General features: G+C 42.9%; 1 protein-coding gene across 1 annotated transcript in view; it reads right to left on the bottom strand.

Annotated features, from left to right (window-relative positions):
• The window catches only part of LOC126413269 (myrosinase 1-like), a 328262-nt gene that overhangs the window by 101980 nt on the left and 200014 nt on the right, over window positions 1-26268 (bottom strand). The window lies entirely within an intron of this gene.

Genomic DNA, 26268 nt, shown 5'->3' with positions numbered 1-26268 from the left:
TCCCACCATCAACATACGCAAACATCCTCAACCCTATCTTGACACTCATATATCACCCCACAAACCATGCCCTTCAATCAATGTACCATTCTCATCCCCTCTTTTCGAATTACAAACGTAGCCTCTATCTAAACACCAATCAACTCATCTTTCTCGCACTTTCAACAGTAAAATTAATTTCACACACACTCAGAAATACCAAACGCAATTAAAGACTCAAAAAACTTTTATACAGAGCATCAAGCACATACGACACTCACACCAATATTCAAAGCCTGGTCCATATTTACCACCTCCACCATCAATTAAATATTATTACCATTGTTGCAACATTCTACCAGAGCTAGATTTGTACCTATTTTTCCGCTCTTAACTGTTGTCACTAGCGATCGAATATCACTACCTATAGATTGCATAAATTTCCACAGAAAGAAAAATCTCGCCCCGCCGTTTGGAGACTCCTATATCTGATCACATAGCATCATTCAACTATCACTTGTTCTTATCTAATAACTCATCCATCAGGTCTGGGGGCAAGGTCATCCCTTTCTTTCTTTCTTTCCTTCTTTCAGCAGCAGACAGCTATTTTTTTACAGTGGTAGCTAAACTGCGCCATCAACTTAACATCACCATTCGCGAAACATATCTTCAAATACGTAAACACACTTACTCAATCACACAGCAGTCTCGCTGAGGACATGACCTTCAATATTACAGTTCTTAATCCAATAACCACCGAAACAAGTACTAAATGCTCAAACTAATCCCATAGCGCCTTACAAAGCCAGTGTCCGAGCGCCGCCGGCGGCATGTCAAAGCCACATAGCTGTTCATCTAAACAGCCATCCACTCAGCCCCAGGACCAGAATGCTGAAGTGGGCTCTCCCTATACCAGCTCTCCAGCTATTGTCTGACGACATACAGTGCACAAATGGATTCCTGAATAGCGCAGATCTCTATCGCCCCCTTGCATCTCCAACAGGACATGTAAACAGTGTCTGCCCCAGCCAGCGAACCTGACGTCATTCACCCTTCACTGATAATTTCCACTCGCATATATAAAACCATATTCACTCCTCCTAAAACTCACTTAATAATAAAAAATCATTCTCCCTTTCTAAGCATAGATGAGTATGCATTTATTTGCACCCATCTGATCTCTGCAATTTAAGTCGGAGAAAGACATAACTATTACCTTCTGCAATTTGTCTATAAACAGAACGATCTCAGTTACTACAACAGGACCTTGTTTTGACCATTCGCTGGAAATGCGCACAATGTTGTACGCCTCAAACTAGGTACAACAGATCCTCAACACCCTATCATCTTTATCCTCTAGCATCAAACAGTGAAAAAGTCACAAAGGCACCAATGCGATCCATCTCCATCGCAGACAAACGGAATTCACAATACTCCTCCCAAATAACTCAGAGTGCAACCATCCAAGAATTCCTAACAGCTCACCAAATCCAACACCTCAAACTACAAATGCCTATATGAACAAGATCATATTAAATATACACACACACTGCAGAGACCCCTTTAAAGTTTGATCACCCATACTCTAAGCGAATGAGAAGCTGCCTCTGGCCCTTGTTCAAACAGTGTTTTTTAACACGCTTTTGCACACTACCGAGCATTTCGTCTTTCTGCCGCGACTTTGAAGTCATTGTCTGATTCTAAACAGACATTAACACGGACTGATGCACGGTCTCTCACAGGAAACTATACCTTGCTCCTTATAAATCATATTCTTACAGTCGATAGCATAACACTGAATGATTTTAAATAAAGGACACCCAAAACACAAGGAAAATAGAAGAGCCTGCTGGCGTTGTAGCCACTTCCCTCAAAAGTGATTGACCACCTCTACATTTAAACTCATATGTCGCAGTGACCAAATAGTTTATAACTCTGCATTCAGTTTCTAGCGATTGGTCATTTATGCATACAAGTACATGATCACCGTTTTCGGTGCTAGCAACCCTGGAAGTTGCGGTCCATCAACCAAAATTTCTCCCCCGACTCAAGCAAGCATTGTCAGTCAATCATTATGTCGTACCCAGTGCACAGATGCGATGGATAAGACACCACTGATCTACTGTAATATTATCCATCACAGCTGATATCGTGAAAAATTTTACAGTAAGTCCAACACTGGCCAATCATGTGACAGCTTGTTTTCTTAATTTCAGTATCATACCTAAACCATACATTCTCTACTTTGCAAGTATCATTGCGACCATTCATAGATGACTGCTCAGCACGTCCATTCACACTTAATTCTCGAACACATAAAGACAATCAAATTACACCAAGCAACGATATACATATTTGTAAGACCTCGCGCATAGTACTCGATCAATCTCTCTGCGTATGGCGGTCACAGAGCTATCTAGTCCTCTTACATTAAAAGACCATCCTCACCTCGGCATTGACCTACCTACCCCACAACATCGCTACCCAATTATTCCTCAACCGAGCAGATGAATACAGCTACACTCCACCTCTCTTGACTGAATAGAGCTTTCCTATTCCTAATCCACCCAAGTGCACCACATTTCTGGAATTGTAACCAAGTCTTGGAGCTTAGCACACCATATCGATCTATAGTAACAGATATCAAAGTTCCTTAATTTAGTAGCATACAGTTAAGAAGAACAAGAACGGAGCGATATTTATACACAACGTAGTTCGATAGATTTTTAAGCAAATCATCCAATCTATCATGTGTAAGGTATTGTTCTAGAGTCCATGATCGGTGCATCGAAGGTTCCAGTAGGAGAGAGAGAGAGAGAACATAAACACACTCCTAAGACTAGAACGTTCAGCACTTAAAAACGGGCAATAACCTTAGATCGCTTACTTTTCCGTCCTGTCAGACATACATCCTTCTCCCCGGTCACCTTACGCTGAGCTATCTCTACCCCAATCGTAAAACTTTTCCTTTCTATGATACGAGCCTAATATAGCCCTGCGGACACGTCTAGTGCCCAATGATCACACCAGATCACGAGTCAGAAGTAACACTATTACTCCATCAGGTCTATATAAAAAATGATAGTTATTAGCAGCCGGTACATTCTACAAGCAAACAGATACGTATAACAGCAGCGTCCAACATGTGAAAATTAAAAGTCATCCTGTCACCGACTGTAAACACCCGTCTGTTAGGTAAACGTGTACACAATGATTGCAGCCCCTCACAAATACCCACAGCTTAGTTATGACGCTGAAGTCTCGATTTTACACCAAGCATGCGACGGGGTGGGGATTGCGTAAATCAAAGTGCACTTAGAGAAATGTGTCAACCTTCATCACACATGAGATGGAAGTCCTCTGATGACCGACGGATTCACCGTTAACGATCGCAAGTAGACAGCGCTTTAAACCACGTACCGAACACGTAGCCGCATACGACTAGAAAGCTGGCTATATCACGTGACTAAAGCATCCAAATAGAATACTGGGAAAAAAATCTACCTTCAGCAACTTGTCTTTCTCTAGAATAAATGAGTCAACGTTTGAATCGTACCTAGTTGCAGCTCTGTCTCAATCGATCACCCCGTACACCCTCTGTTATGATTTAACACAGATGTGAGTAAGTTTAGACGTGAATGATTCTCTGTCCTCCTGAAAAGCATCAAATACAGTATTCAACTCGCGTGTATCACTGCTACCTAAGTGAACTTACACTATAATACAAGAAAAAAATTGACTGCCTTCCTTATTTGGCTCGCTTCGAAGTCTTCGTTTTCCTGCATTCCGCTTGTTGCCGCATACTTTCTTGACTCCATGTACAAACTCCCCCCTGCGAACCAGAAGATAAGCAAGTACGTTCTCATCGTCACCGCATTTCGGTGTATATTAGGTTAGTTTATATCTATGCGCTAATCAGTTTTCGCATTTCTTTCGATTTTATGTCAGATCCATCCATGCAACCGCGACATAAGTTATCGTTCTGTGTTCTAAAATTGTCCCTAAATGTAACCAAGGTGTATCCAGTCACCTCCACATTCGGAGAGCGCTTGCTCTGTTTTCTGTATCTCTTTGCACATGCACGCCTCGCGGTTGGTGGCGGAAGCACGAGTGAGCTTTGTTTACTGGCAGATTTCAAGCTTGGCGCTGGTTCCTAGGAGGAGGAGGTGACGGTCTGGTCCTCGAAAAGTAGTTGAAATTAGGGAGTTGAACACGTTTGCATACGTATATGAAATTGTAAATTGAATTATTTAATATAGCGGGGTGGTGAGAGTGACTTAGCGAGCGTTCTCGCGACGAGCAAACGTGCTGTTATACGGTCATGGTGGATTACACTGTCGGTCAAACTCTGGCGCCAAACATATCCTTTGTCCGACACGCGGTCGACAGGTTCCATCGTGTCCGGCGTTAAGTGATCGCGGGCGCGGAAAGATGTCTACGTAGTCGGACTCTGAGGCTGGCCGTTTGTGGCGTGACCCTTAGGCGCCGCTCTCTGCCTAGCTGGCGTGCTGGCCGTGGGGCTATGCGAGCACCGATGGTCGCTTGACGTCAGCTGGCCAATGAGATGCTGATGGAGTGGGCTCAGCTGGCCGTGCGTACGTCAGCTGCCCTCTGGAGTTTCGCTGTGAGAGCATAGAGAAGTCAGTTGAAACACACCTGCATGACCGTAATGTCTGAAATAAAGAGTCATTTTCCAGGTATTTACAGAAGGCTGTGTTTGTCGCGTGTATGGAGGGTGTGTGACGTAAGCGGGGCGGCGGCGTAGTGATTGTACAGTTATTACGCGCTCACTAGATTGAGTCAATTAGCGGGGGTTCTAGTGCGGTCCAAACGTGCTGTTATATAGTCATGGCGGATTCCACTGTCCAGCAAACTTTGCCACCAAAAGTGTAGCACTGCGATCTCGCTCGCACAGGGACACGTGGTGGACGGTGAGTGGTCGGCATCGACAGGTTTGAACGTAGCGCCAAAAGTGTGGCAGCGAACGGTCGACCGTTGTGTGCTTCAGCTCCAAGGCAGACAATTTTGGTGGGAAACGTGTTGAGGCGACGAATACACGTGGTGAGCAGACAAGGGGCCGCTGTGGCGTCAAACTCGACAAGTTCCAGGGTGTCTAGCAAAAACATGTTTACGACGTGGGAGCGATTGCTGCGCTCGCACCCCCCCCCCCCGCGCTAGTGGCCGGCAGCCTCATGTGACAGGCATAGGCAGTGTCTCCGCATTCTGGCCTGGGAGAGGCGAGGATTTGAATTAATTCAGTTGGAGCGCGGACGTCGTGGTGACTGCACTGCGATATCAAAGATGTGTGTGCTGACTGTGTTGGAGAACAAGTGATGACCGTACTGCTTGAAATAAAGTCTTCAGTCCCCCCCCCCCCCCCTGCAAAATCAAAGGACGCGACTTACGTTACTATTAGAGCAGTTTATTATTTGACGCGATCATGATAGGCTGCCAGTGACAAAAGATAAGTGAGGGAGAAAGTTCGTACGTGTGATCAATTATGGTGTTGGGATTTGAACTTGTGATACATGTTGTTGTGGATGTAAGGAAAATTGCTTTTTCGCCGAGAAAATCGCACATCTTGAATAAATAATAAATGATAATAGTACATTGAAGTACAGTTTTCGAGATATTATCGTGTTGGAATTTGAATTTGGCGCAATTTTCTAGTGGATGTAGGCCTATAATAATAATAAATAATAATAATAATAATAATAATAATGATAATGATAATGAATGATAATAAATGACAATGAATGATAATGAATATTAATAAATGATAATTAATGAATAGTAAACAAAAGTAAGGTTTTGCAGCCATTATCATGTTGGAATCTGAATTTGGAGGGAATTTTCTAGTGGAGGCAGGTCAATAATAATAAATAATAATAAATGATAATAAATAATAATGAATGATAATAAATAATAATAAATGATAATGAATGTTAATAAATTATAATCAATAATAACGAATAATAATAACAAAGACAAGTGCAGTCTTTGCATGCATTATCATGTTGGAACTGAAACTTGCCGCCATTTTTTCTTCTGGAGGCTTAGGTTAGTGTATGTAGCACAATTGCACTATTCTCCCACCAAAATCCGCCATCTTGGATGACGTCATGCGATGTTGCCAAGTCTACATGCCGCCATCTTGGATGACGTCATCGCTGCCATCTTGAATAAATTTGGCAACAATGGAGAGTGGGGTGGCACGAACCTTGTGCCCCTACTGACGTAATCCGAAACGTCGTTTACCTCGTCAAACAGTCTATCTTCAGCTATTATAGTTGCCTTCGATGGCATCTGCACAATTAAATGTTGGTATGCCTGCTCCACATTAGCCCATTTCAGACTATTTTTTAACTCATTCCAGTCAAATACTTTGAATTCATTGTACTAATGAATATACTTCTGCAGGTATTTGAAACTATGCATATGTCCGATAAAATAATTTTTGTCGATTTTCCCACTCTCCACAAGACTTCTTACCTCACTTCCTATGCTCAGAGGAATTTAATCGTTTTCCAAGCACTTTGTGTATTTGTTTTTGAGATCCGTAAACAAATGGTAAAATTCCGTAATGAAAATTTTATCTTCTTCCATCATCTTCACAGAGTCATTAAAAAAAGCAGCTTGTACACGCACAAATTTAAACAAAAGCTCCGAACATTCATTAGAAAAGTATTCGTGTGGCACATCTGGGCATTTTTGTTGCGATAGAAAGTAATATTTCAATGGTACATACATTTGCAGGACTCTCCCCACCGCTGGCAAAAGTGCAAGCCATCGTGTCTTACTATATCCCAGGATTCTTTTGTACTGCATTTCTGCTTCTTCTCAAATATTTTTGAGAGCTTCTACACGTACTGTGTATACACAGAAGTACGAATAAATTTTCGAAACAATACATTCGACGTCCATTGGTAATTAATCTGCTGATGTTTGTATAGCGTTGTGTGTAATACGCGCTGCGCACCCCACGCCAACTATTTTTCTCCCTAAGAACCCATGAAGCTTGACGAAAACATTACATTGTCCTTCACGTTAAACTCTGCCAAAATTTGTATTGAATTATCTGCACAAATTCCCATGACTTTCTCCTTAAGCCCATGTTTTTCCCGAATGCCCATTAAAGAATCATGTATAAGAACTGCAGTTTCACAAAGCATATTCAGGATATCTAATACTTTTACAATAATTGCAGTCTTTGGATTAAAGTACCGCACTAGTATTGGAAATATTTTGAAGTCTTTGTGGTTTGAAGTGTCTTTACACATACAGATAAATGGAACGTCAAGTTCTGTCTACAGGTTATCTAAAGAAAAAGGCCCAATCACGTTCTTTATCATTGCTTCGCACTTAATTTCCCCGAGCGAAGCTTCCCTTGAAACACTTTTTGAATGAATGTAGAAGTGCATTCCATCGATCTAATCAGTGACTTAACCGAATGGAAAGGCCACAAACCTTCGGCTCTTGCAAGTTCTTTGCAGTCAGTGACGTTTTCCTCCGAGAAATAATTTGAGAGTGATGATGTACATGCAGCAGTCTGCGCTATTTTATGTTTGTCGGAAGTTAAATGACGTTGTATATCGTGTTTACCGCCGGGAGCAACGGAGAACACCCCATTACACTTTTTGCACCCCACTTCTGAAGGTCCCCCCCATGAACCATGGACCTTGCCGTTGGTGAGGAGGCTTGCGTGCCTCAGCGATACAGATGGCCGTGCCGTAGGTGCAACCACAACGGAGGGGTATCTGTTGAGAGGCCAGACAAACGTGTGGTTCCTGAAGAGGGGCAGCAGCCTTTTCAGTAGTTGCAAGGGCAACAGTCAGGATGATTGACTGATCTGGCCATGTAACAATAACCAAAACGGCCTTGCTGTGCTGGTACTGCGAACGGCTGAAAGCAAGGGAAAACTACAGCCGTAATTTTTCCCGAGGGCATGCAAAAAAATGGCTCTGAGCACTATGGGACTCAACTGCTGAGGTCATTAGTCCCCTAGAACTTAGAACTAGTTAAACCTAACTAACCTAAGGACATCACAAACATCCATGCCCGAGTCAGGATTCGAACCTGCAACCGTAGCGGTCTTGCGGTTCCAGACTGCAGTGCCTTTAACCGCACGGCCACTTCGGCCGGCGAGGGCATGCAGCTTTACTGTATGATTACATGATGATGGCGTCCTCTTGGGTAAAATATTCCGGAGGTAAAATAGTCCCCCATTCGGTTCTCGGGGCTCGGACTACTCAAGAGGATGTCGTTATCAGGAGAAAGAAAACTGGCGTTCTACGGATCGGAGAGTGGCATGTCAGATCCCTTAATCGGGCAGGTAGGTTAGAAAATTTAAAAAGGGAAATGGATAGGCTGAAGTTAGATATAGTGGGAATTAGTGAAGTTCGGTGGCAGGAGGAACAAGACTTCTGGTCAGGTGACTACAGGGTCAAATGCGGGTAAGCTACTACAAACAGCATAGTGAACGCATTATTGTGGCAAAGATAGATATGAAGGCCACGTCTACCACAGTAGTACATGTTTATATGCCTACTAGCTCTGCAGATGACGAAGAAATTGAAGAAATGTATGATGAAATAAAAGAAATTATTCAGATTGTGAAGGGAGACGAAAATTTAATAGTCATGGGTGACGGGAATTCGAGTGTAGGAAAAGGGAGAGAAGGAAACATAGTAGGTGAATATGGATTGGGGCTAAGAAATGAAAGAGGAAGTCACCTGGTAGAATTTTGCACAGAGCACAACATAATCATAACTAACACTTGGTTTAAGAATCATGAAAGAAGATTGTATACTTGGAAGAACCCTGGAGATACTAAAAGGTATCAGATAGATTATATAATGGTAAGACAGAGATTTAGGAACCAGGTTTTAAATTGTAAGACATTTCCTGGGGCAGATGTGGACTCTGACCACAATCTATTGGTTATGACCTGTAGATTAAAACTGAAGAAACTGCAAAAAGGTGGGAATTTAAGGAGATGGGACCTGGATAAACTGAAAGAACCAGAGGTTGTAGAGAGTTTCAGGGAGAGCATAAAGGAACAATTGACAGGAATGGGGGAAAGAAATACAGTACAAGAAGAATGAGTAGCTCTGAGGGATGAAGTAGTGAAGGCAGCAGACGATCAAGTAGGTAAAAAGACGAGGGCTAATAGAAATCCTTGGGTAACAGAAGAAATATTGAATTTAATTGATGAAAGGAGAAAATATAAAAATGCAGTAAATGAAGCAGGCAAAAAGGACTACAAACGTCTCAAAAATTATATCGACAGGAAGTGCAAAATGGCTAAGCAGGGATGGCTAGAGGACAAATGTAAGGATGTAGAGGCTTATCTCACTAGGGGTAAGATAGATACTGCCTACAGGAAAATTAAAGAGACCTTTAGAGATAAGAGAACCACTTGTATGAACATCAAGAGGTCAGATGGAAACCCAGTTCTAAGCAAAGAAGGGAAAGCAGAAAGGTGGAAGGAGTATATAGAGGGTCTATACAAGGGCGATGTACTTGAGGACAATATTACGGACGTGGAAGAGAATGTAGATGAAGATGAAATGGGAGATACGATACTGCGTGAAGAGTTTGACAGAGCACTGAAAGACCTGAGTCGAAACAAGGCCCCCGTAATAGACAATATTCCATTGGAACTACTGACGGCCGGGGGAGAGCCAGTCCTGACAAAACTCTACCATCTGGTGAGCAAGATGTATGAAACAGGCGAAATACCCTCGGACTTCAAGAAGAATATAATAATTCCAATCCCAAAGAAGGCAGGTGTTGACAGATGTGAAAATTACCGAACTATCAGTTTAATAAGTCACAGCTGCAAAATACTAACACGAATTCTTTACAGACGAATGGAAAAACTAGTAGAAGCCAACCTCGAGGAAGATCAGTTTGGATTCCGTAGAAACACTGGAACACGTGAGGCAATACTGACCTTACGACTTATCTTAGAAGAAAGATTAAGGAAAGGCAAACCTACGTTTCTAGCATTTGTAGACTTAGAGAAAGCTTTTGCCAATGTTGACTGGAATACTCTCTTTCAAATTCTAAAGGTGGCAGGGGTAAAATACAGGGAGCGAAAGGCTATTTACAATTTGTACAGAAACCAGATGGCAGTTATAAGAGTCGAGGGACATGAAAGGGAAGCTGTGGTTGGGAAGGGAGTAAGACAGGGTTGTAGCCTGTCCCCGATGTTGTTCAATCTGTATATTGAGCAAGAAGTAAAGGAAACAAAAGAAAAATTCGGAGTAGGTTTTAAAAATCAAGGAGAAGAAATAAAAACTTTGAGGTTCGCCGATGACATTGTAATTCTGTCAGAGACAGCAAAGGACTTGGAAGAGCAATTGAATGGAATGGACAGTGTCTTGAAGGGAGGATATAAGATGAACATCAACAAAAGCATAACAGGGATAATGGAATGTAGTCAAATTAAGTCGCGGTGATGCTGAGGGAATTAGATTAGGAAATGAGACACTTAAAGTAGTAAAGGAATTTTGCTATTTGGGGAGCAAAATAACTGATGATGGTCGAAGTAGAGAGGATATAAAATGTAGGTTGGCAATGGCAAGGAAAGCGTTTCTGAAGAAGAGAAATTTGTTAACATCGAGTATTGATTTAAGTGTCAGGAAGTCATTTCTGAAAGTATTTGTATGGAGTGTAGCCATGTATGGAAGTGAAACAGGGACGATAAATAGTTTGGACAAGAGGAGAATAGAAGCTTTCGAAATATGGTGCTACAGAGGAATGCTGAAGATAAGGTGGGTAGATCACGTAACTAATGAGGAGGTATTGAGCAGGATTGGGGAGAAGAGAAGTTTGTGGCACAACCTGGCTAGAAGAAGGGATCGGTTGGTAGGACATGTTTTGAGGCATCAAGGGATCACAAATTTAGCATTGGAGGGCAGCGTGGAGGGTAAAAATCGTAGAGGGAGACCAAGAGATGAATACACTAAGCAGATTCAGAAGGATGTAGGTTGCAGTAGGTACTGGGAGATGAAAAAGCTTGCACAGGATAGAGTAGCATGGAGAGCTGCATCAAACCAGTCTCAGGACTGAAGACCACAACAACAACAACAACATTCTGAAGGTGTTGTAGACTTCTGTAATAAAAGGGAACTCCTTTTGCAATTCCTTTGTGAATCGACAACTTTGCTTTTTAACAGTCGGCTGCATTGCTAAGTACAACAAGCAAATTAGTTCACGGACCTCGGCGGAGCATGCAAACACGTGCGGACCGATCTGCAACATAAATCATCTCCCGTTGAACTTCGGCATCACCCGGAATGCTTCGTCCGGAACCTATTGTTTTTCATGTCGCTGCCAACCTCGCAGAACTAAGAGTGGTCACCCCGGGCTAACGGCAAGTCGTATATGTACACTAGACAACGAAAGGTACTGTACGTAACCACACTCATAAACCTTAAGTTCATATCTTAATTCGTAGTGCTTACGATACGCGGGAATAATCTGTAGTTCGTTGAATGTGAAAATCATCGGAATGCGGGACAAATTACGCATTTTGTGAGACACTTCTATTAAGTCTTCCAGTGCGGGACGGTACGGCAGAATTCGGGACAGTCCCGCAGAATCTGGGACTGTTGGCCGCCTTAAGAAATGAGAAATATAAAACCACGTCACAAACAGTGCGACTGCACCGCCATTTCCTGGCGGCGAGTTCACTTGTTCCCCATCTTCACCTTCCTCAGAGAGCGGTGTGACGGTTCACCGGGCACGGCCCGCAGCCCAAATCTCATAATGAAGGTAATTTAATGGAGCGTTCCATCGCCCCGTTAATGATCTACATCTACATCTACATGATTACTCTGCAATTCACATTTAAGTGCTTGGTAGAGGGTTCATCGAACCACAATCATACTACATCTACATCTGCATCTACATCCATACTCCGCAAGCCACCTGACGGTGTGTGGCGGAGGTTACCCTGAGTACCTCTATCGGTTCTCCCTTCTATTCCAGTCTCGTATTGTACGTGGAAAGAAGGATTGTCGGTATGCCTCTGTGTGGGCTCTAATCTCTCTGTTTTTATCCTCATGGTCTCTTCGCGAGATATACGTAGGAGGGAGCAGTATACAGCTTGACTCCTCGGTGAAGGTGTGTTCTCGGAACTTTATCAAAAGCCCATACCGAGCTACTGAGCGTCTCTCCTGCAGAGTCTTCCACTGGAGTTTATCTACCATCTCCGTAACGCTTTCGCGATTACTAAATGATCCTGTAACGAAGCGCGCTGCTCTCCGTTGGATCTTCTCTATCTCTTCTATCAACCCTATCTGGTACGGATCCCACACTGGTGAGCAGTATTCAAGCAGTGGGCGAACAAGCGTACTGTAACCTACTTCCTTTGTTTTCGGATTGCATTTCCTTAGGATTCTTCCAATGAATCTCAGTCTGGCATCTGCTTTACCGACCATCAACTTTATATGATCATTCCATTTTAAATCACTCCTAATGCGTACTCCCAGATAATTTATGGAATTAACTGCTTCCAGTTGCTGGCCTGCTATTTTGTAGCTAAATGATAAGGGATCTATCTTTCTATGTATTCGCAGCACATTCCACTTGTCTACATTGAGATTCAATTGCCATTCCCTGCACCATGCGTCAATTCGCTGCACATCCTCCTGCACTTCAGTACAATTGTCCATTGTTACAACCTCTCGATACACCACAGCATCATCTGCAAAAAGCCTCAGTGAACTTCCGATGTCATCTATCTCTCTACCATTCCACTCCCGAACAGCGCGCGGGAAAAACGAACACGTAAACCTTTCTGTTCGAGCTCTGATTTCTCTTATTTTATTTTGAAGATCATTCCTACCCATGTAGGTTGGGCTCAACAAAATATTTTCGCATTCGGAAGAGAAAGTTAGTGACTGAAATTTCGTAAATAGATCTCGCCGTGACTAAAAACGTCTTTGCTTTAATGACTTCCATCCCATCTCCCGTATCATACCTGCCACACTCTCTCCCCTATTACGTGATAATACAAAACGAGCTGCCCTTTTTTGCACCCTTTCGATGTCCTCCGACAATCCCACCTGGTAAGGATCCCACACCACGCAGCAATATTCTAACAGAGGACGAACGAGTGTAGTGTAAGCTGTCTCTTTAGTGGACTTGTTGCATCTTCTAAGTGTCCTGCCAATGAAACGCAACCTTTGGCTCGCCTTCCCCACAATATTATCTATGTGGTCTTTCCAATTGAAGTTGTTCGTAATTTTAACACCCAGGTACTTAGTTGAATTGACTGCCTTGAGAATTGTACTATTTATCGAGTAATCGAATTACAACGGATTTCTTTTGGAACTCATGTGGATCGCCTCACACTTTTCGTTATTTAGCGTCAACTGCCACCTGCCACACCATACAGCAATCTTTTCTAAATCGCTTTGCAACTGATACTGGTCTTCGGATGATCTTACTAGACTGTAAATTACAGCATCATCTGCGAACAACCTAAGAGAACTCCTCAGATTGTTACCCAGGTCATTTATATAGATCAGGAACAGCAGAGGTCCCAGGACGCTTCCCTGGGGAACACCTGATATCACTTCAATTTTACTCGATGACTGGCCGTCTTTTACTACGAACTGCGATCTTCCTGACAGGAAATCACGAATCCAGTCGCACAACTGAGACGATACCCCATAGGCCCGCAGCTTGATTAGAAGTCGCATGTGAGGAACGGTGTCAAAAGCTTTGCCGGAAATCTAGAAATACGGAATCAACTTGAGATCCCCTGTCGATAGCGGCCATTACTTCGTGCGTTGCACAAGAACGGTGTTTTCTGAAACCATGCTGATTACGTATCAATAGATCGTTCCCTTCGAGGTGATTCATAATGTTTGAATACAGTATATGCTCCAAAACCCTACTGCAAACCGACGTCAAGTGATATAGGTCTGTAGTTCGATGGATTACTCCTACTACCCTTCTTAAACACTGGTGCGACCCGCGCAATTTTCCAATCTGTAGGTACAGATCTATCGATGAGCGAGCGGTTGTATATGCTTGCTAAGTAGGGAGCTATTGTATCAGCGTAATCTGAAAGGAACCTAATCGGTATACAATCTGGAGCTGAATACTTGCCCATATCAAGCGATTTGAGTTGCTTCGCAACCCCTAAGGTATCTACTTCTAAGGAACTCATGCTAGCAGCTGTTCGTGTTTCAAATTCTGGCATATTCCATTCGTCTTCCCTGGTGAAGGAATTTCGGAAAACTGCATTCAATAACTCCGCTTTAGCGGCACAGTCGTCGGTAACAGTACCATCGGCACTGCGCAGCGAAGGTATCGAGTGCGTGCATCAATAATGTGTGATGTCCGATGCGTGTGAAGCAAAGCTGCCATAGTGCTCAGAGCCATTTGAAGCAAAGCTGAGAGGTCACTGGCATGGCCACAGACAGTAAGATTCAACACTGGGGACATGCAGTACAATGATGTCGTATTGCAGTTTCTTTTTATTTTTCACTTTCTAATTTCCCTCACGTTCTTAAAAACTGTTGATCCTTGTTTAGTACTATTTGCAACTGCCTCAAGTATCTGCCGTGATGGTTTTCCAGATCTTTTTTACTAACACATAAACGATAGTGTGACACGTGTTTTCTCAGTTAGATATAACTCTCTTTTTATCTGAAATTGTCGCCCTCCAGCCCCAATTGTTGTTCTCGGTGTCATAGTTGTTTAGTTGATGCTTCAGTGCTGCAAGTGGTTTATAGAGTTCACATTTTTGACAGATATTTTCATAGACGAAATGTTATGCCGTTTATTTCTCTGGACTTTGGTACTTGCGCACAGTTCTTCGCACATCTCCTCTGGTGGGAGTTGAAAACGGAACTGCCCCGAAAAAGTTAAATGGAGCGAGAGCTAATGGCACTGCCAACAAGTTGAACAGATGATAACTTAATTATATTCCAATACAAACATAGAGACAACGATTGTATATGTAACAGTTTTGACTCGAGTGGCTCCAATTCCAACATACGAGTAAATTAATAAAAAAATGTTTGAAAATCAACAATGGCATGCAACTCATTGTACTGATTGTATGACGTTCAGAGAAATTACAGTTTTCTTTAATTTACTGTAGAAACGTTATTTTCAAATCTCATAAAGTGCATATAATTACGATTTCGTTTAAAATAAAACACAATTTTTAATTCAACGTACCGATTAATTAAGGTCTCTTAAAATTTACAACTATTACGTCAAAAAGACACAAATGTTGTTATTCAGGCAATGTTAGATTTGGATCTCTTGAGAGTTTGTGAAAAACTTTTGCTATACCCGCTGTATACAAAATTATCACTAATTCGTGAGCAAATAAAAAAAGCGATTACTGGGTGGAGATGAAAAGTGACATAGTACTCCAAAACCAATACTATTTAAACTAATTTATTTATTTCTTCCTTTGCAGCCTGTGACTTTAATTAAAACACAGGTTGTATTCTTAAACAAATTACGGAATATACTTTATTACATCCTACACAATACACACACATTTAAGCAAATGTAGTTCAAGGTCCACTTTCATTACAATAGCAATGAACTGGAATATTATACCATAATGCAACACATTGTTCTTAAAGTTCATATCCGACGGCATTACAGTCAAAGACTGTGAAGATTTATAAGAGTCTGTTTCATATTTTCAACAAAGATTAGGCTGCTCGCCTGGAACCCGGTCCCACTCCTCTTGAAGCTCTGGCCGGCCGGTGTAGCCGTGCGGTTCTAGGCGCTTCAGTCTGGAACCGCGTGACCGCTACGGTCGCAGGTTCGAATCCTGCCTCGGGCATGGATGTGTGATATGTCCTTAGGTTAGTTAGGTTTAAGTAGTTCTAAGTTCTAGGGGACTGATGACCACAGATGTTAAGTCCCATAGTGCTCAGAGCGATTTGAACCATCCTCTTGAAGATGGTCGACGCGAATTACATTCCAAAACTACAGTGACTGTGTTCATCTCTTGGTCACCCTCTACGATTTTTGCCATCCCCCCCCCCTACACTTTCCTCCAATACTAAATTGGTGGTACCTTGACGACTCAAAATGTGTGCTATCGACCGATTTCTTCTTTGGGTTACGTTGTGCCACAAATTTCTTCTCTCCCCAATTCTATTCAATACCTTCTTATTAGTTACGTGATCGACCCTTCTAATCTTCAACACCCTCTGCAGCACCACATTTCAAAAGCTTCTATTCTCGTTTAATCTAAACTGTTTATCGTCCACGTTTCACTTCCATACGTGGCAACACTCCGTACAAATACCTTCACAAATGACTTCCTAACACTTCTATCTATATCTGATGTTAAGAAACTTCTCTTCTTCAGAAATGCTTTTCTTGCCGTTGCCAGTCTACAGTTTATATCCTTTCTACTTTGGCTATCATCAGTTATTTTTCTGCCCAAATAGCAAAGGTCACCTACTACTTTAAGAGTCTCGTTTCCTAATCTAATTCCTCAGCATCCTCTGATTTAATTCGACTACATTCCATTATCCTTGTTTTGCTTTTGTTGATGTTCATCTTATATTTCCCTTTCAAGACACTGTCCATTCCGATCAACTGCCCTACCAAATACTTTGCTGTCCCTGCTAGAATTACCATGTCATCGGGAAACCTTAAAGTTTTTATTTCTTCTCCCAGAACATTAATTCCTCCTCCAAATTATTGTTTGGTTTCTTTTACTGCTTGTTCAATGTAAAAATTGAATAACATCGGGGATAGGCTACAACCCTGTCTCACTCCCTTCTCGACCACTGCTTCCCTTTCAAGCCCCTCGACTCTTATTACTGGCGTCTGGTTTCTGTACAAGTTGTAAATAGCCTTTCGTTTCCTGTGTTTTGCACCTGCTACCTTCAGAATTTCGAAGAGAGTGATCCATTCAGCATCGTCAAAAGGTTTCTCTAACTCTACAAACGCTATAAACGTAGATTTGTCTTTCCTTATCCTATCTTCTAAGGTAATTCGCTGTGTCAGTATCGCCTCGCGTGTCCTTACATTTCTCCGGAATCCAAACTGATGTTCCCCGAGGCCGGCTTCCCCCAGTTTTTCTATTCTTCTGTACAGAATTCGTGTTAGCATTCTGGAACACTGGCTTATTAAATTGACCGGTAGTTTTACACCTGTCAGCAACTGCTTTCTTTGGAACTGGTATTACCATATTCTTCTTGAAGTCTGAGGATATTTCGCCTGTCTCATACATCTTGCTCAACAGATGGAAGAGTTTTGCAATGGCTGGGTCTCCCAAAGCTATTAGCAGTTCTAACGGAATATAGTGTATCCCCGGGACCTCGTTTCGACATAGAACTTTGAGAGCTCTCAGATTCTTGCAGTATAATATCTCCCATCTCATCTTCATTTACGTCCACTTCCCTTTCTATAATACTGCCTTCATCATTCTTGTATAGACACTCTATATACTCCTTCTACCCTTTAGTCTTCGCCTCTTCACGTAGGACAGGATTTCCTTCTGAGCTCTTAATATTCATACAGTTTTGTCTTTTCCCCAAAGGCATTTTTAATTACCCTGTAGGCAGTATCTATCTTTCCCCTAGTGAAATATGCTTCTAAATCTTTCCATTTGTCCTCTGGCCATTACTGTTTAGCCTTTTTGCGCTTCCTGTCAAACTCAATTTTTAAACGTTTGTATTCCCTTTTGCCTGCTTCATTTACTACATTTTTAAATTTTCTTCTTTCATCAACTATCTCTTCTTGTTATCCGAGAATTTCTAATAGCCCTCGTCTTTTTACCTATTTGATCCTCTGCTGCCGCCACTATTTCATCTCGTAAAACTACACATTCGTCCGCTACTGTATTCCTTCTTCACGTTCTAGCCAAGTGTTGCCTAATGCTCCTTCTGAAACTCTCAACAGCCTCTGATTCTCTCACCCAGGTCCCATCTCCTTAGTTTGCTACCTTTTCCCAGTTTCTTCAGTTTTAATCTACTGGTAATAATCAATAAATTGTGGTCAAAATCCACATCTGCATCTGGAAACGTGTTACTTTTTAAAACTGATTCGTAAATCTCTGTCTAACCATTATACAATCGATCTGAAATCTTCCAGTGTCTCCAGGTCTCTTCCATGTGTACAACCTTCTTTTAAGATTCTTAAACTAAGTGTTAGCGATGATTAAAATACGCTCTGTGCAAAGTTGTACCAGGCAGCTTCCTCTGTCATTCCTTTCCCTCAGTCCTTATTCAGCTACTATATTTCCTTCTGCTCCTTTTCCTACTATTGAATTAGAGTTTCCAATCACTTTCTAAATTTTTGCATCCCTTAACCACTGGAATAATTTTTTTTGTCTCGTCGCACATTTCTTCAGTCTCTTCATTATCTGCGGAGCTAGTTGGCACGTGAACGTGTACTAGTATGGTGGGTGTGGGTGTCCTGTCTATCTTGAGTGCAATAATGAGTTCACTATGCTGTACATGGTAGCTTTCCCACATTCCTATTTTCTTATTCATTCTTAATCCTAACCCTGCGTTACCCCTATCTGACTTTGTATTTTGTAGCTCTGTGTTCACCTTACCAGAACTCCTGTTCCTCCTGCCACCGAACTTTACTAATTCCCACTACATCTACCATTAACTTATCCATTTCCCCTTCTAAATTTTCTAACCTACCTGCCAGATTAAGGTATCTAAGGCTCCACGCACCGATCCGTAGAATGGCAGTTTTGTTTCTCCTGATAACGACATCCTCCTCAGAAGTCCCTGCCTGGAATGGTGGAGTATTTTACCTCTGGAATACTTTACCCAAGAGGACGCCATTATCATTTAACCACAAAGTATGTCCTCGGCAGAAATTACGGATTTAGTTTCCTTCAGCTATGACGTCAGATATGCTGTGTATGAGACAATGTTATCAGCACCTGACCGAATTCGAAAGAAGCCTAAATAAGGGTCTCCATTTGGCCGACCGGTCGAATCGTGCAGTATCCTGCTCTCTGGCGCAGTCGGACGTGACAGTGGCCCAGTGCTGGACTGCGTGGCGGCGTGAGGGCCAGCGTACTTGGTCGGCGGCTCCAGACGACCACTCTGGCCTCCACAAGGGTCAGTCGCTATACGGTTACACGCACATCGTAACACTTTTATATCTGAGTCTATTACCTGCAACCACAGTTGAACCTCGGACTAAACAGACTCTTTGATGTCAATTGAAGACATAAAGTCTGAAATTGAGTCCGTGATCATATATTTTGCACTTTATTTTAGAGATTCATCTTGATCACACAATCTTTTACATACCACTATTACCGGTTTCGGCTACTACCATCTTCAGATCTGTTACAAAGAAAAACAGCGTGTAACCAACTAAGTTCAGTTTGCTTACGATAAATCCATGAAAGTCCTGGTGCTATACGAGAAAGATACCAGCCATACATATCATAAAATATTCTGATGTGGTGTCAACGTCAACTAAACATGTAGGTACATAATAAGTGCTGGTGATGATCAGAATGCGTCTGGTAATTAACAGCGAAACTGAGGCCAGCAGAGCGTACTATAGCTAGGGCACATGGTTAACCAGTATCGCAAATGTAATGGTTAAAATGCGGTGTGGATAGTCATTAGTAAAATTAATTCACATGGAAAAAACGAGCGTCTGAAAATAAAACATGTAGTGACATACTATACGTGGAGTTGGATCCATACTTCAAATCCACATAAAATTGACTGGCGTGCGGTCGTTTGCGCCGGCCGCCGGCGACGAGGAGACTGGGCCTTCCCCCTCAAGTTCCGCCGCAGGAAAACAACAATGTCATACAGAGAAGCCACGACGTGCCGCCATTGAGACCACACTCTGGATGTATTATCGAGTATCGATTTTTTAACTTTTACTTAATAATCACTGTTTCGTTATTACCTTACAATTACGACGGTAATTGGTCTGTCAGGTGGAAGATTTTACTCTATAGATGTTTTTAATCTTATACTTTTTATACTGGCTTTTATGCAATTGCATGTTTTACCTTGCGAGACTAGGGGCTTCACATTATTAGTATTTGCACTTTTTATGAGGATTTTAGGAATGGATCCAATTCCACGTATAGTATGTCAGTACGTGTTTTATTGTCAAACGCTCGTTTTGCCATGTGAAGTAATCTTAATTAACGACTACACATACCGCATTTTAACCATTACATTTGCGATACTGGTTAATCATGTGTCCTAGCTATAGTACGCTCTGCTGGCCTCAGTTTCCCTGTATAAATGCCAGACGCATTCTGTTCATCATCAGCACTTATTATGTACCTACATGTTTAGTTGACGTTGACACCACATCAGAATACAGGGTGATTCAAAAAGAATACCACAACTTTAAAAATGCGTATTTAATGAAAGAAACATAATATAACCATCTCTTGTACATCATTACAAAGAGTATTTAAAAAGGTTTTTTTTTCACTCAAAAACAAGTTCAGAGATGTTCAATATGGCCCCCTCCAGACACACGAGCAATATCAACCCGATACTCCAACTCGTTCCACACTCTTTGTAGCATATCAGGCCTAACAGTTTGGATAGCTGCTGTTATTTCTCGTTTCAAATCATCAATGGTGGCTGGGAGAGGTGGCCGAAACACCATATCCTTAACATACCCCCATAAGAAAAAATCGCAGGGGGTAAGATCAGGGCTTCTTGGAGGCCAGTGATGAAGTGCTCTGTCATGGGCTGCCTGGCGGCCGATCCATCGCCTCGGGTAGTTTACGTTCAGGTAGTTAGGGACAGATAAGTGCCAATAAATAATTGATTGTGGAATTTGCAGCTCTCTGCTAGCTCTGCGAGTCGATTTTCCTGGGCTGCGAACAAATGCTTGCTGGATGCGTGCTACGTTTTCATCACTCGTTCTCGGCCGTCCAGAACTTTTCCCTTTGCACATACAGCCATTCTCTGTAAACTGTTTATACCAACGTTTAATACACCACCTATCAGGAGGTTTAACACCATACTTCGTTCGAAATGCACGCTGAACAACTGTCGTCGATTCACTTCTGCCGTACTCAATAACACAAAAAGCTTTCTGTTGAGCGGTCGCCATCTTAGCATCAACTGACGCTGACGCCTAGTCAACAGCGCCTCAAGCGAACAAATGTACAACTAAATGAAACTTTATAGCTCCCTTAATTCGCCGACAGATAGTGCTTAGCTCTGCCTTTTGTCGTTGCAAAGTTTTAAATTCCTAAAGTTGTGGTATTCTTTTTGAATCACCCTGTATTTTGTGGTGTGTATGGCTGGTATACATGGCTGCTATTCATGTAAACACTTTTTATCTTTCTTACATTGCACCAGGGCTTTTATAGATTTTTCGTAAGCAAACTGAACTTAGTTGGTTACGCGCTGTTTTTTTTTTGTAACAGATCTGAAGATGGCAGTAGCCAACACTGGTAATAGTGAATTGTAAAAGTTTGTGTGATCGAGACGGACCTGTAAAATAAAGAGTCTTTGATGGCATATTAGGGGTAAACGATTCTATCAAAAGCATGTTAGTTATAATACAGTCAAACAAACTATCGTGCGTATCAGTCAAAATCAATCTGGTCAGCCCTTTGTTAATATGGCTAGCAGCCATTGCGCTGTAAAACCCTCACAAACCCCACACGAGTGTGCGCTGTTGCTGCTACTGTTTCCTCCAGGTCACTTTTAGTGCTATATTCTAACTAGCTAGCGAGGCTGTTTCCTACTATTAGTCCCTCATCCTCTACAACAAAATCTCTGCACAATTCTCCCACACTCTCCGTCCCCTGGCCAAACTTCACACAAGGTTTCAGGAAGCCTGTGAGCGGGTATTCTAGTCACAGCTTTTATTGTGGCATTTGGCCAACACCTCTCCCATGATTGCTACCACGCAGTAAGACTCTTTTTCTTTCGACGTGAAAGTCGTTCCTACGAGTCCACCGCAGTCTACTTTACTCAAAAAATAGTTGTTGCTATTCTCCGGTTCCAGGTAAAAAGTAAAATGATAGGTATCCTGAATCTGAAAAGTGGTTTCTGAGGTTTTGGCTCAAATCGCTCTGACCACTATGGGACTTAACTTCTAAGGTCATCAGTCCCGTAGAACTTAGAACTACTTAAACCTAACTAACCTAAGGACATCACACACATCCATGCCCGAGGCAGGATTCGAACCTCAGACCGTAGCGGTCGCGCGGTATGAGGTTTCCTCCTGTTGCCTAATGCTTATCGTCTTCTCACAGTTTCCACCGTCTCTTTCTGTCTTCAACCTATCTAATTCAAAATACGCCATTCCTAATTATGCCTGAAGGTCAAAAATCCTTCGACCCTGTTCCACAATTTCATTGTCTCGACTACATACTGGATCAATCCGAAGATTCAGTTTACCAACAAGGAGGGGGAAGGTGGAATATTAAGTTTTCTTGATGAACTTGTTTCCAAGAAAGAAGATGGTAGCTTGGGCCATACAGTTTACCGAAAACCCACCCACACAGACCGTTACCTACTCCTGGATTCGAACCACCACCCACAACAAAAGCGAGGCGTCATAAAAACGTTGGCGGATAGAGCAAGGAAAATCTGTGAACCAGAGCTGCTTGACGCAGAATTAAAACATCTCACCACTGCATCGCTCGAGAATGGTTATTCTTTCGCTGAGGTGAAAAGAGCGTCAAGACCACCGCGAAGAAATCATAGTGATGCTCAAGCGCCGATGGAATCGAAAGTCTTCCTGCCACTCATTAAGGACGTGACTCACCGCATAGGAAAATTCTTGAGAAAGCGGAACATTGCGGTAGTTTATACACCCACACGGAATATACAAGATCATCTAAAATCGGCCAAACATGCTCGCCAACCCCTGGAAAAAGCTGAATTTATAGGATTTTGTGTAGTTGTGGAGAGAGGTACATGGGTTCTACAAAAAGAACTGTCAAAAAAATGACTCGAAGAGCACAAGAACAATTGCAGAAGAGGGGAGATTGATAGATAAGCTGTTGCGGAACCTGCCTTATAGCCAGGAGATGATCACATTCATTTTGACCGGACTCAAGTATTGGCAGGCACAAGCGGATACGACGAAAGGCTATACAGAGAGGTCGTAGGGATTGTGAAACATAACAGGAATTTCAGTGGAAAGGAGGAGGGCGTGAAATTGAATGAAATTTGGATTTCGGTTCTAAAGAAGATGTGTACCGGTGTTTCACCATGGTATGACAGTAACAGCGGACGACGGCAGTCGGCAACGCCGAGCTGCGTCCGCGTATTCAAAACATGTGACGTCATGCCACTGCACGGAAGCTCGCGGAAACAGAATTTTGCTGTTGTCAGAAGCCAGCCAGGGTGTGAATCGGACATTCACCAAAGCTACGATCACCCTTGAAAATGTCATCCGCAGATGGGGACGAAACGTCGAGTTTTAAAGTGAAATCTCTTGGACCAAGGGATAATAATAGCTCGGAACATTTTATGAATTGTAGCCTCAGTATTTGCCTCACATGGTGCTACTCTTTTCAATACACTATAAAGCACTGCAACACATTTAAAGTGTAGTAACGTAATAATTAGTAAAAACTTATGTTTCAATGGATTGCGTAGCTAACTTGTGAGCGTGTGGGGTTGCTATTCTGTCATTCTGCGCAACGGATTAATCTGAGATGTACCCTTTACCCTGTGGCTCCTGCAAAATGCAATTTCCACCCCCAAACTACTACAGAAGTCAGACAGACGCTCCTAACGTTCTAAAGAGAAATGCCTGAAAAACTTTCAGCAATAAATATCTTCTGGAGTCGTCCGCTGTAAGGAAATGACACAATTTCTTACGTAACTAGAGGGATACTTGGGTACTGGAGTAGTGCTAGTTAGTGTAAGAAAAACATGAAACTAACGAAAATTATTGTTTATTTTGCAAAAGTTCTGAGAAATCACAATGGCACTTTCAGTTATGAATTGAATAAGTTATTTCCTGGTTCTTTTCAGAATGTGAAGTTACCTCTTAAGGATAGGATTCACTAATGAAATTTCTATACAAAGTTTAAGATTGTTATTGACTTGGCAGAATGGCTGAGAGCCGTGCCTACTCAACTTGAATAATTATCCGTTACAATGTTGCTAGGTATGGTAGAGGCTGTCGCGTGTGAAATGCAGTGAAGTGTACTGTTGTGGAGGAAATATGGGGCTCGCAATAGGTGTAGCGCACAATACTGTAGGCTGCGATGACTGCTGTTTGCGCTGCTCGTTGCTGACAAATAAGATAACTCTCGTTCTATCTGGATTGACCTTCGCCAATCAAACTCTCCCTGCGCCTTGATGAAGTCAAGGACTCCTACTCGCCCCTAGTATAACTATTGGCGTGGTACACCGGTCAGATAACCGGTCCACCGCGATGCCACTCAAAAATTCGCTTGCAGGCGTTTAACTATAACTCTGTCCGTTCACACAGCACGATTAGTGTGGCGGCCAACACAGTGAACAACACTTAATCGCAAGGACTCAATATCGCTCTCGACAGAGGTGCTCTCCCAGCGAAGTACTGAGGAGAGACTTGTTCCTCGCTCTTTGAGTACTCGTACGAGCGCGCACGTTCTCGTTACGTGTTCTCGCTCCAAGAACGACAATGGAACGGCTCCTCTACACGCCAGACGTGAAGGGGTATATCTTTCGGTCTCTTCCATTACTCCTTCAGCTCAAGACGTCAGAAACATCATCTGCCAATCAGCATTGCTCTTCTGAAATGGGAGGATGACGTTTCGTTTATGGTGTTTGGCGTTTGCTGTCTCCCTGTGAAAATCTCTGAAACTGCGTGCTATGTGTAAAGAATGCATAGGCTGGCCGCTCCCACACAATGTAGTAGAATTTGCTTTTAAGCCGAACACGGGGTCGTTCTTCCTTTCCCTCAGGCAAACGCTGTCCGCTCCATGGGCGGCCACCGGCCGACGTAGATAGGTTGTGACCGGCCTCCTGGCGTGCGGTTGCTCTCCTGAACTAAAAGCTCCTGTGACCGTCATGTCTGGAATGTGTGTGTGTACGCCAGCCTCGAGTATTTCAACCACGGTGCGCTTACTTGTTATTTGCCTATCGTTTACATGAATTCATACAACACTGACTTTATCTTATCGAGTTTGGGTTCGAACGAAGCGTCTTGATGTGCGGAATATGATTGTGAGGGCGGAATATGTAAGCAATGAAGGTCAGGAGACCACGACGTCATATAAACTTACAGGTGAGAGGATGGTTGTGTGAAGGAGGGGGGGGGGAGGGGTGAGGTGGCAGATTGTTAGCTGGGAGTCATGCAGGTTCTACATGGCTTACAGAGGTTTGTGTGATGATGGTCTTGAAAACGGAAGGGATGACTGTGACATCATTTGTTGCTACTGTTGCTCAGTGGGTTGTTACTCGGGCGGCAGAGATAGATGTGGGGACATGGTTGAGAGAGAAATGGGAGATGTGAGAGGAATAAAGGTGCACATGTTGATATTGTGATGGGATAGAGTACTGTAGATAGAGAGAAAATGTGTAGGGTGGTAGACTGGATGACGTACTCGGAGTGATGACTGTGGGAGCTGGACATGAGGAGGGGTAGATGATAGACGTTGTGGGATAATCCATGATGGCGGACAGTAATGAGAGGCGCTGATTGGTGTGGGGAGACGCTGGAGGGACGCTGCGGATGATGGTGAAGAGCTGTGGTGGAACATAAGTCGGTGGCTGGCGACGGAATGTCTCAGATGTGACAAGGGTGATAGCAGCGATGTCCAGGATGATGTGATGGTGATGAAATACAGATGAACTGGCGGTGGCGATGAAGACACAGTGGCGAGACAGAGGCTGAAATGATGAGTATGATTAACACACATGCACGCATAGAAAAAACTCGATGATACAGAACAGCCGCACGTACTGATGAAAGTGTAGGAGAATCTGCCCTGGACGGGAAGGTGAGCAAGTACTAAAGAGTTCCTTAGCCAGGTTATTCCAATAGCTGCAGGGAGTGAGCTATTCCAAATCAAGCCCAAGTGATTTACCAAAGTCCTAGCCGCAACAAGGGGCCTCATTCTTCCACTGGTTTGGAAAGGACACAGGTGTTATTACTGCCATTATGGTGTGGGGAGGCAGCGGGTATAGGGCACGGATGGTAGCGACTGAGGGAACAGTGATGGCACAACGGTACATCGTGAACTTCCTGCTTCTTCATGAGTTACCTCTTATGTTACAATATTGGGCTGCCATTTTCCAGCAGGACAATGCCCGCCCAGATGCGGTACGTCTCCCTATGAACTGTGTGCGTGATGACGTG

The sequence above is a fragment of the Schistocerca serialis genome, chromosome 7 (genome assembly GCF_023864345.2).
Source record: "Schistocerca serialis cubense isolate TAMUIC-IGC-003099 chromosome 7, iqSchSeri2.2, whole genome shotgun sequence".
Lineage (NCBI taxonomy): Eukaryota > Metazoa > Arthropoda > Insecta > Orthoptera > Acrididae > Schistocerca > Schistocerca serialis.
The sequence above is the reverse complement of the archived record's forward strand: the minus strand, read 5'-3'. Positions and strand labels throughout refer to the sequence as shown.